We start from the raw sequence: 16,715 nt of genomic DNA, 5'->3' as shown, positions 1-16,715 counted from the left end.
AATTATTAAAAATAAAATTATTACTTCCATTAAAATTGTCTATGAAAATGTTATAAATACCAATTTGTCCATTAGCTCCATGGTTCTGTCAAATGCCAGATGCTATAGTCACATCATTTTTAATGACTGGGTGCAAAGGTCAGCTTTACAACCATCACTTAAGCTAAGACCCTTGAAAATATAAACAAAGTTACTAGTTTTGAACTATTTAATATACTTACACATATTTTCCCAAATTTCATGGGTTATGGGGAAAATTTGTCAGAGCTTACATAGTAATTCAGCATCTCAAGATTAAATCAGTTTTCCCTCTTAGTTTAAGGGACCTTATTTTTTTGGTAGTAGTAGTTAGGACTTACAAATACATAAATGTACTTATTTTTAAGAAAGATTATGAATATTTCTATACAATTTTTAATTACATTTTTTATATTTTTACGTATTATTTCTTAGCGTTTTCATGTGTATTAGTTCCTCTAAATAGACTTTATCAATTAATTACATTTTATTCAAAATTAGACTGTACTAGTTGTCCTCACATTTTTACAGATGAAATTTTAACTATTTTTTTATAAAAAAAAATAGCTAGTACGCTGAATTATGAGCTAGTTTATTATATTTAAAGCATTTTAAAGTATTTTAGTATTTAAATTAATTTTACCATTTTTTTAAAGTATTTCAAACTTTGTTAAAGTTATTTTGAAATTCTGAGGAAATGAACACCCAAGTAGTGTGTGTTTCTTTAAAAGTTCTTTTAACTCCATTTAATTCATTTTTTAAAGTTCTTTATTTAATTAGGTTTATAGGTGTGTACTAGGCTAATGGCCCTGGAGTCCTTACAAGCCTAGCCCATAGATGTGCACTGACATCGTGCCACCCAATGTTAGTTACCAGTGCCTCTATCAAGTAGAGCCACTGGAGTGATCCCCAGGGGGTGAATTTTCTATTTCCCATCCACTCATCAAGATTTCTCTTGAAGATGACCAGTGAGGTGCTCTGCTTGATGTGTATGGGTAGTTTATTCCAGAGCAAGGACAGTTTCTGGGTTATGAACCTGTCCCACCAGCATGTTCTGCTGATTGTGGTAATGAGGATGACGTCTCTCAAGCATGTGGTGGGGAGGGATTGGGATTTCTTTCGATGTAGCATTTCTAACAGAGCTGGGTCAGGCATGGCTTTGTAAGACAAGCAGAGATTGCCTCTTAGTAGATGATATGAGACAGAGAATAGCTGGAGTTTTTTTAGTCTGTCCATGTAGGACATGTATTTAAGGCCTAAGATCCTCTTTGTGAGGTACTTTTGTGGCCTCTTCAGCTGTTGCAGGTGTCTAGTGAGGTATATGCCAAATGGGGCATTGCACTTGATGATCGCTCTAATGAGGAAAGAGTAAAAAGAGATGATGATCTCTTTCTTCCTGGATGCAAAACACTTGGTAATGAGATGCGCCACATAGAAGGATTTTCTGACTATAGTGGCAATGTGGTGGTCGAAGGAGAGGTTGCTGTTAACTTGTGTCCCCAGATCTCTTATAATGCCTTCAGTGTTCAGTGGCCTCCCATCAATGTAGTAATTAGTAGGAACTGAGTTTTTGCCAAAGGGGATGATGACACATTTTTTGGCATTAAACTTAAAGCCATGGTTTCAACACCAGTCATTGGTCTCAGTGAGACCTTTCTGTAGGATGTCTGCATCACATAGGGAGCTAATAATGGCTCCCAGCTTGCAGTCTGTGAACTTGGTCAGCCAGAGTCTCTGTGTTGGCCTGGACTTCTGAGAAGAATATGCCAAACAGGACAGTACCAAGGACTGATGCCTGTGGGACCCCACTCATGACTGGTCAGTAGTCTGACTTGGAGTCTGCTACTTTAACACTGTGGGTTCTATCTGTGAGACATTTTGCAACCCACCAATTGATATAGGGGTTGATGCCTAGTTTGGTGAGTTTATCAATAATTTCCTGAGTGAGGAATGGTATCAAAGGCCTTGGCCAGATCCAGGTAGGCTGCATGAACTGCCTTACTCTCATCCACAACTCTGGTGACTGCCTCAAAGAAGTCAACTAGGTTGAGCAGGCATGATCTACCTTTCATAAAACCAAATTGCATGGGATCTAGAGTCTGGTGATTACCTATATCTTTGTTAATTCATTCCATGATGATGCATTCCATAGCCTTACATATCAGACTTATCAGGCTAATGAGTCTGTAGTCGCTCCCCTTTTATGGGCAGGGATGACTGTAGCAGTGCACCATTTGGTAGAGACAAAGCCTGAGTTGAGGCTGTGAGTGAATAGGGCACACAAATGTGGTGCCAGTTCACTTTGTAGTTCATATATAACACAGCTAGGGATCTTGTTGTGTCCCATTGAAGCTGTATTCTTGGTCTTGGACAATGCAGCTTTAACCTGTGCTGCAGTAATGCTGGGTGCCTGGCATTCTTCTGGTGTCATGAATGGTCTTTTAGGGGTGGGAGAGGGGTAAAGTTGGCACTGAATCTGTCAGCCAGTATGTTGGCAATATCTGTTGGCTCAGTATAGGAGGTACCATTATGCAGTAGCTGACAGCAAATCTGGGTATTGTCGTGGAGATTCTTGATGTAACTATAGAAGGCTTTGTGGTTGTTTTTGGTGTCTGCCACCATTCTGCCTTCATTGCCGGCTTTAGAGGTTTTGATGAGGGATCTCAACTTTTTGTTGAGGCAAATGAGGGAGTTTTTCCAGTCTTGGGACTTCACCCTTTTCTCCAAAAGTTTCTTCCTTCTGTTGTAGAGTTTATTAATGGCAGGGGACCACCAGATTGGCTTCCTTTTTTTGGAGGAGTGTGTCTTGGTTCTTTTGGGTATGGCTAGTTCCATGCATTTATGTACGTGTTCACACAGTGCATTGGTGTATGATTCTGCAGTCTGGGGTGCCATGAAGTTAGCCACCTCTGGTTATTAGGAGCCCAAATTCAGCTTTGTAGAAGTTTTTCATGGTGGTTACTTTTACGGGTGTGGGGTGTGTGTGTGTGGGTGAGATGAGGATTTCCATTGTGATTAGTTTGTGGTCGATCTAACCAGGGAGGAGTTGATTACTGGTGTAGAGTAACTGTTGCCCATGTTAGTAATAACCAGGTCAAGGATGTTACTTCTTCTAGTGGGGGTAAGGATGAGCTGGTCCAGGGCATTGGAAGTGATGAATTCCAGGAAGTGTTAGGCCAGTGTAATGGTGCATGAGTAGCTTTCCCATTTGATGGAGGGGTAGTTGAAGTTACCCAGTATAAGAGTGTTAGGTTGGATCCTAATAGCTTAGGAACATGGAGTGAGAGTCTTGGGACATGGTTGGAGGCCTACTGTAGGATATGACCCGAATCGCTGTCTTACCCAATGTGAGTTGTATCTGAAGTATCTCAAGTGCATTATGCTGGGCTACCAGTCTGTGGATGTGCATATCTTTTATGAATATGGAGACACCACCACCTTTGGTGGTTCAGTCCTTGTCGTGGGGCCGAAAGGTGTGGAATGAGTTATAGCCTGGTAGCGCAGGGGTGCTTTCTGCTGCTTTAAACTGGGTCTCCTTTACAGCACAAGTATCGATGTTCTCCATTTTGAGGAGTGCTTCAAGCGGGTGCATCTTGAGATTTAGACTTCTAGAGTTGAGCAGCATGACCCTCAGATTGCATTTTTCTATAGCTGTTACAGTGGCTGTTTGGTCTTTGGAATACCACCTAAAAAAGGCACTATAGGGGTGTCAAAGCCTAAGCCAGTACCCGGAAACCCAGGGGTGACAGATGCAGGCCATCTCTGGCAAGACATTGAGGTATGTCAATCATGTCATCCCAGGCAGACAGATACTGGATCCCCTTAGAATGACACCAGAAACTTGAACAATTGTTAAAGTCAATAATTTTTTGCTTGTACTGCAGTGTCATTCTGGGTGACAGTAGGATGCTTCTCAGGGCTAGGGTCATACCTGCCTGGGCCACATAATCCGAGAGCTCCATCATGTGCCTTTTCATGTAGTCCAGAGAGGTGTGTCTCAGGTCATTCACACCCACATGGACAATGACAAAGTCATACTTGTACCTGTTGTGGAATGATCTGAGTGCATGTGTTATGTGTTGGATTCTGGCACTTGATAGACTGCTGACTGTTACCTTCTCCTTATTCAACCTGGCGAGAGGGACGGCAGTGTGCCTCACTACTGAGTTACCTATGATTAGTGTATTGGGCAAGCTGTTTTGCCTTAGAGGCTTAGGTTGAGGGGCACACTGTGTAGGTGAGCTATTTGTCTTGTGGTTTGTGCTGTGTTGGGGTGGTCGAGTGCATTTCTGCCTTGGAGGTCTCTGTTGTTTGCATAGATTTCTATTGAGAGCCTCCATGAAGGTCGGTGTGTGCTTTGTGTTTTTATGTGAGAGCTGTGATGGTGGATGTTCTGGAGGGCTGTGTGTTCCATGTGGTGTGGTGCAGGTGTTGACCTTTTCCTTTAGACCATCCGGTCTTGGCTGGAGAGTGTGTGACTTCTAATTTGGAGATATAAGTACATCTCTAAGTGTTGGGAGGTAAGAAGAGAGAGTTGTCTGTGTACATGAGGCAGTTGCTACACTGCCTCAGAATTCCCAAGTTCACCAGGTTAATAGGAGAAAGCACAGGGAACTGACCTTTAGACATGCCAGGAGGGATGTTCATCATTACTAAGTACTGGAGCTGTTTCCCTCTAGGATGTTTAGTGCTGACAGCACGTATGTGTGCTACAATAATTGCTACAAAGGTCTGATGAAGTGTTAGATGAATAAGCTTAAATAAAGTGCAAGAGAGAGAAGAGAACTGGCAAGGTCTAAGGAAAAAAGTGAACAGCTAACTTTCTGGCACCGGTAATAGTTTACCCCAGCTGCTCAGCGGCACTGCACAGCATACAAAGAAGTGCATAACCATGCAAACACAGGCTTTTAAATCTGAAAGTTGAAAGGGATAGAAACACTGCCCAAATGCCCGATAAACTACAATTTCCAAGTCAGAAACAACTCCTCTTGTGGTAGATAGGCTACCTAGTGCTTACCACTCCCACTGATAAGCTGAAAGGCTTCCCTCTAACACAGGAAGGTCTGGGAAACTCAGAAATTTACAATACAGTTCTAGATGCAGCAAATCTGTATCTGGACTATGCCAGTAACAGGAAAGGTGGAAAATAAGCTTAGAACTTTTTTTTTTCAGAAAGAAACAGTTAAAACAGTTATAAAAGCACTTTAAATGCAATGCAAGCTAGCAGACTTGAGTGTGTAGCAATGTTAAAGCAAACACAGTTAAAATAAATGCAGTTAAATGGAAAAACAACTTAAATCAAGTACAGAATGCAGTATAATCAGGAAAAAACAAAATGGAGGTACATAAATTCTGTCTTTCTCCTCTCTGTTGCTCTTATAGTCTGCAGGACACCAAAACTGGATCCGTGGAGCTTAAACAAGTGCAAACCCACGTAAACATGGGCTTTTAAAGCACAAAGTTGAAAGGGATAGAAAAACGGCCTAAATAGCCAATAAATTACAATTTCAGAGTCAGAAACTAGTCTTCTTGTGGTAGATAGGCTAGCTAGTGCTTACCACTCCCACTGATAAGCTGAAATGCTTCCCTCTAACACAGAAAGGTCTGGGGAACTCAGAAACTTACAATACAGTCCTGGATACAGCAAATCTGTATCTGGACTACTCTAGTAACAGGAAAGGTGGGAAACAAGCTTGGAGCTTTTTTTATGATATAAAAGGGAGTGGAAACTGTATTTTTGTATTCTAATGAAATCTCTCTAGTAAAGTGCTTAATCCTTATTTAGTTTTGTGAGACTCATTAAATATACTTTTTCGATTTGCTTGTTGTTTTTTCCACTTGACTGAAGTGGCAGATCCTTTTTTATTTTTTGCTCTGAAACAATTTCTCTTTTAAAACTTTCCACATTCCTTTTGCAATTTTTCCACTGAACGCATCACTCCAATAGGTTTTACATACTGACTGGTTTGTTTTCATATAATCTGCAATTGATCTTCTGTGCTCTAGTTTAGATTTCAGTTTGGCAGAATTATCTGGCAAGAAATTAACTTTTATAACCCCATGAACACTGTACATTAATGGTTGCAAAACGTTATATGAATTAATAGTAGTTTCTTTAGGAACACAAACAATGTCTAGCATGTTCCTTTCCCTGGTAGTTTTATTTTTAAATCTGAAGCAATTGCTGTTGATAAAAATATATTGTAAATAATATTCTTACCAATGTTGTGGAATCAATATTATTCCAGCCTGTTTCTGGTAAATTTAAGTCTCCATCCACTATTATTCTTCCCTCCTGTGTTTCATGCAAGAAATGAATGCATTCCTTTAGGTCATCGGCACTTGACTTTGCAGGTCTATACACTCCCAACAATTGTTATATGTCCCAGGGTTGTAAAAAATATGTTCTAATACCAGTACAAGCTATACTATTTAAGAGGGCTGTAAGCTCCCTACTAACAGTCAGACAGCCCTTGTGGATGACATAATTTGTACAGATATGAATGAAAACAGATCCTTACACCCTTTATTTTGCAAGCATAGCATGACTCAATGTTCATTATCTTCTCTACAAATTTAAGTATTGTTTCCTCTAATAACAGATTCTCCGATTACAAGAATTTATTTTCTGACCAGATCTAAAGAATGTCCAACTTCTAATTCGGTAATATCTGCTCTATAAATTGTTACAAACTAATATTCTTTACCACCATTAGTCTTAATACTCTGTGTTTTCATTGCATATTACATGTGCAAGCATACAGTTCTCATTCCAGCTGTCTCTGTATAACCACAGCTTGATCCGTGTTGTCACTGTCTAACTTTCTCCTCTTTTTTCTTACACTAATGTTCTTCAATCCTTCCAAGTTCAATTTTAATTTCTTCCTTTTCACCTGTCCCTTGCCTCTTTTTTCTACCTTGTCTTTTGGAAACATGCTGCCTTTTTCTGTTGACTGAAGGTGTACTGATAAAAAAAATGTTATCACTCCCTGTAATCTGTGTAGTCATTTAGTATGCATTCTCTTTACAATCATTTATCACTTTATTTTTCTTCCTTGATATTTGTTGTAATCATTCTCCTTTTTTTATTTCCTTCTAAACACACTGAATCCTCAGATTGCTGAATACTTTTATCCAGAATTCCAAAGGGGGGCATCTTCTTGTTTCATAGGTGCGGAGTGATCTTTGCAGACAACATACACATGCTTTCCTAAATGTGTTTTGTTTGCTCTGTCTAACACTATTTATCTCACCGGTCCAATCATTGATATATGTAAGAAAAGATCTCCAAGCCATGCAAATTGCACAAGTGCAATCGTCATCAGTAAGTCTAGATTTACTACTAATAATGGTAAGCAAATCATCCAACTTTTGACATGAGGAACACAGATCACCAGTGTTATTGAATGTTACCTTTAAATATACTTAGCATTTATTACACTGTACAAGATATGTGTGCTTTAGCAAATCAGTACTGACATACTCAATTAAAGAATCCATATTCAGCTTCAAACGAATAAAAAATTATTAAAGAAAAGACTAATCAAATAATCAAAATCAGTAACCACAGAATTCAAAGAGAACTTAAATCAACTTCTGTGAGAAAAATGACAGAAACAACGCACAGCTAAATACTAAAGTAAGTGCAGCACAGTTGTTGCTCTGATTGCACAAGTTCTGAAAGTCATACAAAAGCTGTAATTTCTTTATGTTGCACATGAAGGTGTGTAGCAGCTTCAGCTACTATCGTTTGCAGTCTCACCTCTTTTTAACAGTAAAAGTCAATAAATCACAAAACAAGACAAGATTGTCTACACAAGCTCTGGATTCTCCTTTCTGCAGTCTGTGTGACTTTATAGCTGACTAGGTCCCTTATGTTGCCTAGAGTTTGCCTGTCTAAAACTTCGTTCTTTGTAAGAACAAACAGTGAAAATTAAAGGTAAAACAACAACATATAAATCAAAGTAAACCTTCTTGTCTGCAAGCTATCTCCTCCTACAAACAATGAAAAACAGTAGTAAGAAAAAATAATCCATCTATCCATTCATAACCCCTTTTCCCATTTTTACACATGGGGTCAAAGTGTCACTTCAACAGTGACAGTCATCTAGAGAAGGTTTACACCACTGGGTGACCAGCCCTGCCATGGTAATTCTTACACAACACACATTCACATGCACACTCACACCTATGGCCAACTTAGTTTGTTCAAACCACATAATGTATTGCATGTCTTTGGAATGTGGGGGGGGGGGGCACCTAGAAAAAATCCCACATAAACACAGGGAAGATATGAGGATGCCACACAAAAGGTACTCCAGTTGAAGATCAAACTGGGGAATCTCTTACTGTGAGGCAACAACACTATCTGCTGTGCCACTGCGCTGCCCCCAGTAAGAAATAAAACATGCATTTAAATAAAACTTCTCTTACCAGTTAACTCCACAGTAAATCACAAACCTTGACAGGACTGTTTAGACAAGCTTTATAATAGCAATAATTAATTCTTGCATACTGGCAATACAGTCTATACTGTGAATCTTAATTTTCTCTTGTTGAAGACAGGCACCTGCATTGTGACAAGGACTACTTGTGCCCCTCTGCTAATGAATGTGTACTCTTTTTGCATATATGGACAAGGGTTACAATCAACAGATTGAGCAATTGTGGACGTTTCCCCTCTGAGAACGCACGTTGTGATTTCCACTTAATAGGCTTAAGTCCTAACATTAAAGTATCATACAGCCAACTTGGATACTTCACACATGGATAGGTGACCCACAGCTAATCATTTCCCATTCTCCACTTCCCAGAATTACAATATACAAGCCATTACTCAAACTGTGGTTATGGCTTTCTAACTCTGTACTGCAGATTGTGCAAGTTTTGTTTTTCAATGGTCATTTTTTTAATTTTTGTTTGGAATTTTTTTTCTGTTCATGGAAGTGTGAAATTATTTTTCTTTTTTTTTTTTGATTTTAAGAAAATGTGTACAAAGGATAGTAGTGTTACACTATTGGGGTGCAATCATTTGTTGTGCAGTTAACAGTGTAGCACATGCGGAGTATTATTAAACAATTCTGGTGACTTTCACATGTTAAAATAGCTATACAGACAGATGACCTGTATTTTGATTTTATTGTAGCGGTAAATGGTGATGACCAATAACAGCCTTTTGAATCTTCAACTCTTTCAAATTTACTAACATTGGTTCCCCAAAGGGATCTCTTCTGGAACCATGACTAACACATTCATTAATGACATGCAAAAAGAGTTCTAACAACTCTTTCTTAGCTCCATAAGCAGATCATAGTTCTCAAATGTCCAGATTTTTGCCTCTTATTTTTGGTCCGTTCCTCATGTGTGGTTTTCTTGCAAATCACTGAGGACTGAATTCATTAAATAATGACATACATTTGAGTTTCAGTCTTAACATCCTTCAGAAAATGCATGCTAACACAAAGCCTGTTATTGTAGCAACTTTCTAAATTGATAAGAGCAATATTTAAAATCTCCCCCTATTTTTGGGCCTTTGTCCCCCTAATATTTCATGCTTTGTCCAGATTTCTTGAGCTAAGAGGTGGAGACGTATGATACAGATCATGCAACAGTTATCTGTGCTGGAAAATGATACAGTGAACTGCAGTGCACAATTCAACAAACTCTTCATAATACTGAAAATATATGTACAACTCTTATCTAATGCTTAATGACAAAAACAAATAAATAAATAAAATAAACTCAAGTCAAGTCAAGTCAAAATTTATTTATATAGCACCTTACAGACAATAAATGCCACCAAAGTGCTTTACAAAACAATAATCAAAAAACAATAAATAACATATAAAATTAAATAATATAAAGCAAAACAACATTAACAATCATTTCACCTCATTAAAGGCCAATTCATGAAGCTCATTCCAAAGTTTTCTCTATCACCCCTCATCTTTAGAGAGACAGATCTTCTGACCGAAGTGTCCGATTTAGACCATTTAAAGCTTTAAAGGCCAATAACATTTTAAAACGAACCTGAAAAAAACAGGTAACCAATGCAATGCCGCCAATACAGGCATTACATGGTCAAACCAAATAAAATAGAATTACAATAAATCACATTTAGACAAAATGGGGATGACACCACCCCATTTATATGTTCCCTAAAACAAAGATCTTTATCCATCTTCACTCCCAGATTTACAACAGAATCCTTCAAATAAGAAGTTAATACACCACAGCCTACCATAGAAAAATCAGCATGGCGACTAGGACTAAAAAGTACTACTTCTGTCTTCCCTTCATTCAAACTCAAAAAGTTTTCTGCCATCCATAGCTTAACCTCACACAAACAATCCAACACCTTTGAAATTGAGCAACCATCAGCATCATCCAAAGGTAAATACAATTGACAATCATCAGCATATAAAAGAAAATCAATACCATATTTACGCATTATATCGCCCAAAGGCAAAATATACACAGAAAACAATAAAGGTCCCAATATTGAACCCTGCGGAACACCCCAAGGAAGATGAACAAAATCAGATGTAAAAAACCAATTTAAAGCCAAGCCTGTAATACCCACATAATGCTCAAGATGATACAACAATATTTCATGTTCTAGTGTATCAAAGGCAGCTGTTAAATCCAACAAATCAAGCAATACAAATTTTCCACTATCAGTGATAAGAAAAACATCATCTAAAACCAGTACTATGCATAGGTTTAAAACCAGATTAAAATTATTTTCATTCAGGAAATCTAACAATTGGCCATATCATCTCTCCATCACTTTACTTAAAATAAAGGAAGCTTAGAGATTGCCCTATAATTAGACGCTTCAGATCCATCAAGCCCAGGTTTTTAATAGTGGATGAATGATTGCTCAAACACATCCTTCAAAACTCTAGGAGGTAAAATATCCTCAGGAGAACCACTAAGCAACTTCAGACATCAATTTAAAACTTCTCTGAGACTGACAAAAAAGTATCCGGCAGATAACATACAGATACAACTAATCTCAACCTCAAAACCTTGTCCAGAAAAAATTTTAAAAACTCATTACACACTGTAGTTGAAGCCTGAACTGGAGAATAATCTTGTGCATTAAGAACAGAATCAATTACATCATACAAAACCCGCGGGTTATGAGAAATGACATTAACAAGATTAGAATAATATGTCCTCTTTGCAGATAATACAACATCCTGATAAACTTTCCAACTTTCCCGAAAGGCAATTAGGAACACATGAAGTTTGCTCCATCTCCTACATTCCCTCGTTGCAGCTCTAGTAGTGTGTCCGTGACCACCAGTTTATCACTGAACTTTTCCTCTTCATGCATACAATATCCAGAATATCTTTACAAGTCTTATTAAAATAATTTAACAGACCATCAGATGAAGAATATTCTGGAAAACAAGTCAACACCTCACTAAAAAAGAGAGAAAACTTCACTGAGGTATCTTGACTTTGTAGGCAGTATAACATCAAATAAAATAGGCTTATGATCTGAAAACACAGCATCTTGAATAATCAAATTTGTCACATTGAACCCAAATGATAGCACAAGATCCAATGTATGACCACTTTCCTGAGTGGCCCCACTAACAGACTGATTTAAGCCAAAAGAATTCACCAGATCATTAAACTCCGAAACAAGTGGCTTTCCCGGACAGCACACATGAATATTAAAGTCTCCAAGTAACATAATCTGATCATATCTCAGAACATATTCAGCTAAAAACTCAGAAAATTCTTGAATAAAATTCTTATATCGACTTGAATGTCCAAGTTCAAATAAACACAGCTCAAAACTGCTGAAAATAGAGGTGGGGTAAAGTTGTTTAATTTGTAGATTAGCTTTACAAACTACTGCCAATCCACCACCATGCCGAGATGCTCTTGGTACATTAACAAAACACAGTAGATGTCAACCAGGACTCAGCTAAACAAAACACATCCCAAAGTATGTGTCTTAAAAATTCTTTCAAAATAAATGTTTTGTTAACCACTGACCTGGCATTAACCAAACCCATTTCAAATTCAAAGCCTCCTCACGTTCAAAGCTTTTAGCACTGGTGGTCAAAAATCTCTCTAGAGCCCTCCCTCCCCACAACACAACACATGATGAAGGAAAAAACCCCATCCCCCAGAAAAATCAAAGGAATGAATAATCCATACAGCCCACAGAACATCCAAAATCCACCACACCAAGGGGGGTAAGAGGCATCCGAAAATTTGGCAGAAGAACCAATATCCAAAAGCAACAAACAAAACAAGAAATGACAAACTAATTCTATTTATCCCAAAAGTCACTGTACACAATATCACAGATTTCAAAATTACTTTGTAAATATCGTCATAGAACTTGTGCCTCAAATGAGAGTTCCAGGAGTTGTAATATACTAACAACTAATGTTTTACCACCACACTGAATGTTATACATAAACAACATAGAAGCCCTACACAAGGCAAAATCATACTTTATATAGCACGCATGTCAAGCAACTGCCACAATACTATTTCTTACCAGCCTCTATACCTCATCAATGCAACATATAAAAGTGAAATCCACAGACTTTAGTAAATTTATAATAAGACAGGAATTGTATACTTCATTAATTTGTGGAGTTTACAACTGATCTTTTAGCTGCCTACCAGGATGTGATGTTTTCACATTGGAATGGAACTGTGTGTCATAGCACCTTGGTTTAAAAGCTAAAAAGATCTGTTTGGTTTTGAATTTATTCTAACTACCAAGAAGTACTGATCCACTACTACTGCTTCTGCTATTCTTTTTCTTTTTTTGAGACTATTAGTTGGATTTGAAAACCCTCTAATTTGCAGAGAAAGTTGAATTAAGTTTCATCACTCGTTTTTGATTGTGGACTTAATAAAAATCCTTGCAAACTTGAAATAATAAAACATTTCCTACAGGGACTGTAGAAAGGAAAATACAGCCTGCTTTCTTAGAAATTATAAGATAACTCCTCAGTAAATTGCCTATGTGTCATCTGCAGCCACTGACTGTTTTAGTGACATAGCAATAAATAGGCAACAGATTTCTACAGAATGTGAAGGGATCAAAATATCTCTTTGCAGTTAAAATTATCTTGCCATCATACAGCAGTTTAAGCTGTTTTTTTTTTCATTCATGTTTAATTATTTCAACTAGCTTGTGTATTAAGTAAGGTCTTTCATGTATTCATTTATAAAAGTTCGTAGCTGCCATCTTATTTATCAATTTTAAATGGAAACTTCAAAGCAGTGGTGCGATTATTATTATCTGCCCTTTTATAAGCATCTCTAATTTAATATATTGGTTTGTTCACTGAATGTTTTTTTTCAGTGACTGAGACCTTAAGACTACATTGGTTTAGGTGCTGACAGTGTCCACCACTGACAAAGGAAAGATGTACTGTCATTGGAGAGGGAAATAGCAAGTGTATGTTTTGATTTAGTCTCAGTTAAAATTAGTAAGACTGCACTAAAAGGCCGTAGGTTAACAATGACAATGGTGAAATCCTGGGAGCCAGTTATGACTGCTGTTATGCAGCTGTACAGTACAAAACATATTTGGGACTGGCAGATTTTGGTGACAACTGAAGAAACTAGTGCCTATTCACAATACTCTCTTAAGGATAACCACCCCCTTATGCATAAGTAATTTGCAGCAACAGCATTGGCCTCAAGGTCCATAATCCCTGTTCCTACTGACATTATTTGTTGTTAGATTTGTGGAATTAAGCCCTAGAATCCTTAAACATGTATTACATTATTTGGTGGCAATAGTGTAGATCTAAGCTCCGTAACACCTACATGTCTGACACTCACGAATGTTTTTTAAAATAGTCTGAACAGCTTTTGTAAACTATGCTGCACTATGTATTACATTATAATATTATATTATACTGAACTATATTGTAGGGTTCCTGTTGAAAGTCTAAGGACTGCAGCCAAGATCCTGAGAACACCAAGTATAAAGGTGTGAAAATGAGATTAGATGCTAAGTTTGAGCTTACAATATCTTTAGGTTTTCCCCTCACTCAGATCTGAAATTGTATACAAGTAGCAGGTGTGCAGGCTACATAGCTCCCCCAACACAATAAGGGATATCACCCCATGCAAGAAGACTTTAATCTTATTACAGCAAGTTACCAGATTCACTATATTTAATAAAAACCACAAAAAACGACAAACTGGTAAGGAAACAGAAACAGTACCACGAAAACCTTGCTCCGCAAAACAAGTAAGACAGTTAAAAAACTGCTACTAGTAACCAAACAATTGTATTCCTTTTCCTCAGAGGAAATTAAAATCAAATTTCAAAGTACAACATAAATACAAAGTCAAAAGGAAGTGATGTCATTAGATTGCCTTTTAAAAAGGCACTTACATATAAGTAAATATGTGTACATATTTTTCCAGATGACAACAATTTAAAAACATAAAAAATCACAACTCCATACAGATACAAGAAATCACGGTAAATATTGTGAAAACTGTGTGGTACTACATGAAAAAACTTTAATTACTACTAAAATAAGTGTATTTATAATATCTATATAAATATATACACCTAGGGAGTAAAAACCTTTTAATAAAGTACCATCTAATCATAAGTTATAAAAATAAATCATCATACGTAAACAGTCACTAGACTGTGAACTCAAATCGATACAATTAGAAAGTGAAGGACCTTAGTTAAAAGTGGCATCAAAATATTGGACAGAATATTGTAACTGTAAATATAAAAAGAAAACTAAAAACTGAAAATAAAACTAATCAAAGAAGTCAAAATTTTAAAACTGGCAAGATATTACAGTTATCATTTAATCCAGGAAAATGAAAAGCATCTGTCCTGAATTGCCACTCTAATTCCTTAATTTCCAACAATAATGAGGTAGGGCCACCTCTAGTCGATGAAATAATTTGATCAATCGCCATGAATGAAAAACTATGCCCATGATAGTCAATTAAATGTTTAGCTAGGGCATTGTTTTCATTTCTATTATTCATGGCATACATATGCTCATACATCTTTCCAATGTAGAAAGACGGACAGCAGTTGCATAAGGCAACATATACTACTGATTTGCTTTCACAATTGAGGGGTAGCCTGATGGTATACTTCCTACCCCTCACTGTGAATGTCTGACCAGATCTGGTTTTGTAACATCTGTTGCAAAAACCACATTTGTTGAAACATTTATCAGAAGTGTTCCTCTGTAATAACTCAAACAAATTTAGGAAAATGTCCAAATTTCTTCACTAAATTAGGGTTACTTAAGATAAAATCCCAATTCTTCTGAATAATTGTGACAATTTCACTGGAGTCAAAGCTAAATGTGGTAACATAACAAAGAGCTGGATCAAAACTTGTTATTTCATTGAAACCCACATGTTCAGTCCGTAAAAAACTTTCATGAGTAGGTGTAGATGCTACATTCATTTGTAAATCGATGTCTAAATCTACATTCGATAAAATTGCCTTGAAAAAACCATTAACTATTTTTGAAGTTACTTCATTTAAAATCTCATTAACAAACTTTGATGGATATTTTCGCTTCAAAAACATGTCTGTTAATAAGTTACATTCTTCATCTGTCTAAAGGGATGGTGGCTAGAGAAGTGCAAGAATGAATATCTTTAAAATAAATGAACAAGTTTGAACATCCTTCACCAGTTTCACATCAAGGTAGTCAATACTTGACGTTGAAAAATTATGAGTAAATTTCAGAAATTCTGATATTATTAATGATTGACACGAAGGTGTCAGCCATAATACTTTCACCTTCTAACAAGATAAAAATCTAAATATATATTTGACTGGTTTTACAAGGTCAGATGAGGAAAAAACAAAATGTTTCTCCCAATAGCTCATGAAAAAATTAGCCACTGATGCTCCACAAGGAGAGCCCATGGCTACTCCTGTTTTTTTAAATAATATTTCTTGTCAAACATGAAGTAATTCAAGGACAACACTATGTCCAAAACTTCAGTAATGACATCAATCTCATACAAGTCAACCACATCAACAGTGAGGAAGTTGACATCACTGCTGAAGGGTTGACTATTAATGGCCTCCAAAAAAGACCAGGAATCTTTACAGATCCCGGATAAGTGTACCACATACTTGGACAACAATTTATCAACCAACTTAGCACATGAATAAGTCATGGAAGACCTTCCATCGATTAAGGCCCTCATTGGAGGATTCCTCAGGTCTTTATGTAACTTTGGTAGTAGTGTCATGTCTATAAAATTGTAAGTATCTAAGTCTATTTTATTTTCAAGAAATAAATCACGAAAATACAGACGCTTTTCATTTTCCCGGATTAAATGATAACTGTAATATCTTGCCAGTTTTAAAATTAAGAAGTTATTTACGTTGACTTCTTTGATTAGTTTTATTTTCAGTTTTTAGTTTTCTTTTTATATTTACTGTTACAATATTCTGTCCAATATTTTGATGCCACTTTTAACTAAGGTCCTTCACTTTCTGGCCGTTTACTATCTTGTTTTCGGTATATACTCTTTGGAATTGTATCGATTTGAGTTCACAGTCTAGTGACTGTTTACGTATGATGATTTATTTTTATAACTTATGATTAGATGGTACTTTATTAAAAGGTTTTTACTCCCTAGGTGTATATATTTATATAGATATTATAAATACACTTATTTTAGTAGTAATT

This window comes from Protopterus annectens, chromosome 9.part0 (assembly GCF_019279795.1).
Source record: "Protopterus annectens isolate FY-2018-M chromosome 9.part0, PAN1.0, whole genome shotgun sequence".
Lineage (NCBI taxonomy): Eukaryota > Metazoa > Chordata > Ceratodontiformes > Protopteridae > Protopterus > Protopterus annectens.
Note: the sequence above shows the minus strand (reverse complement) of the source record.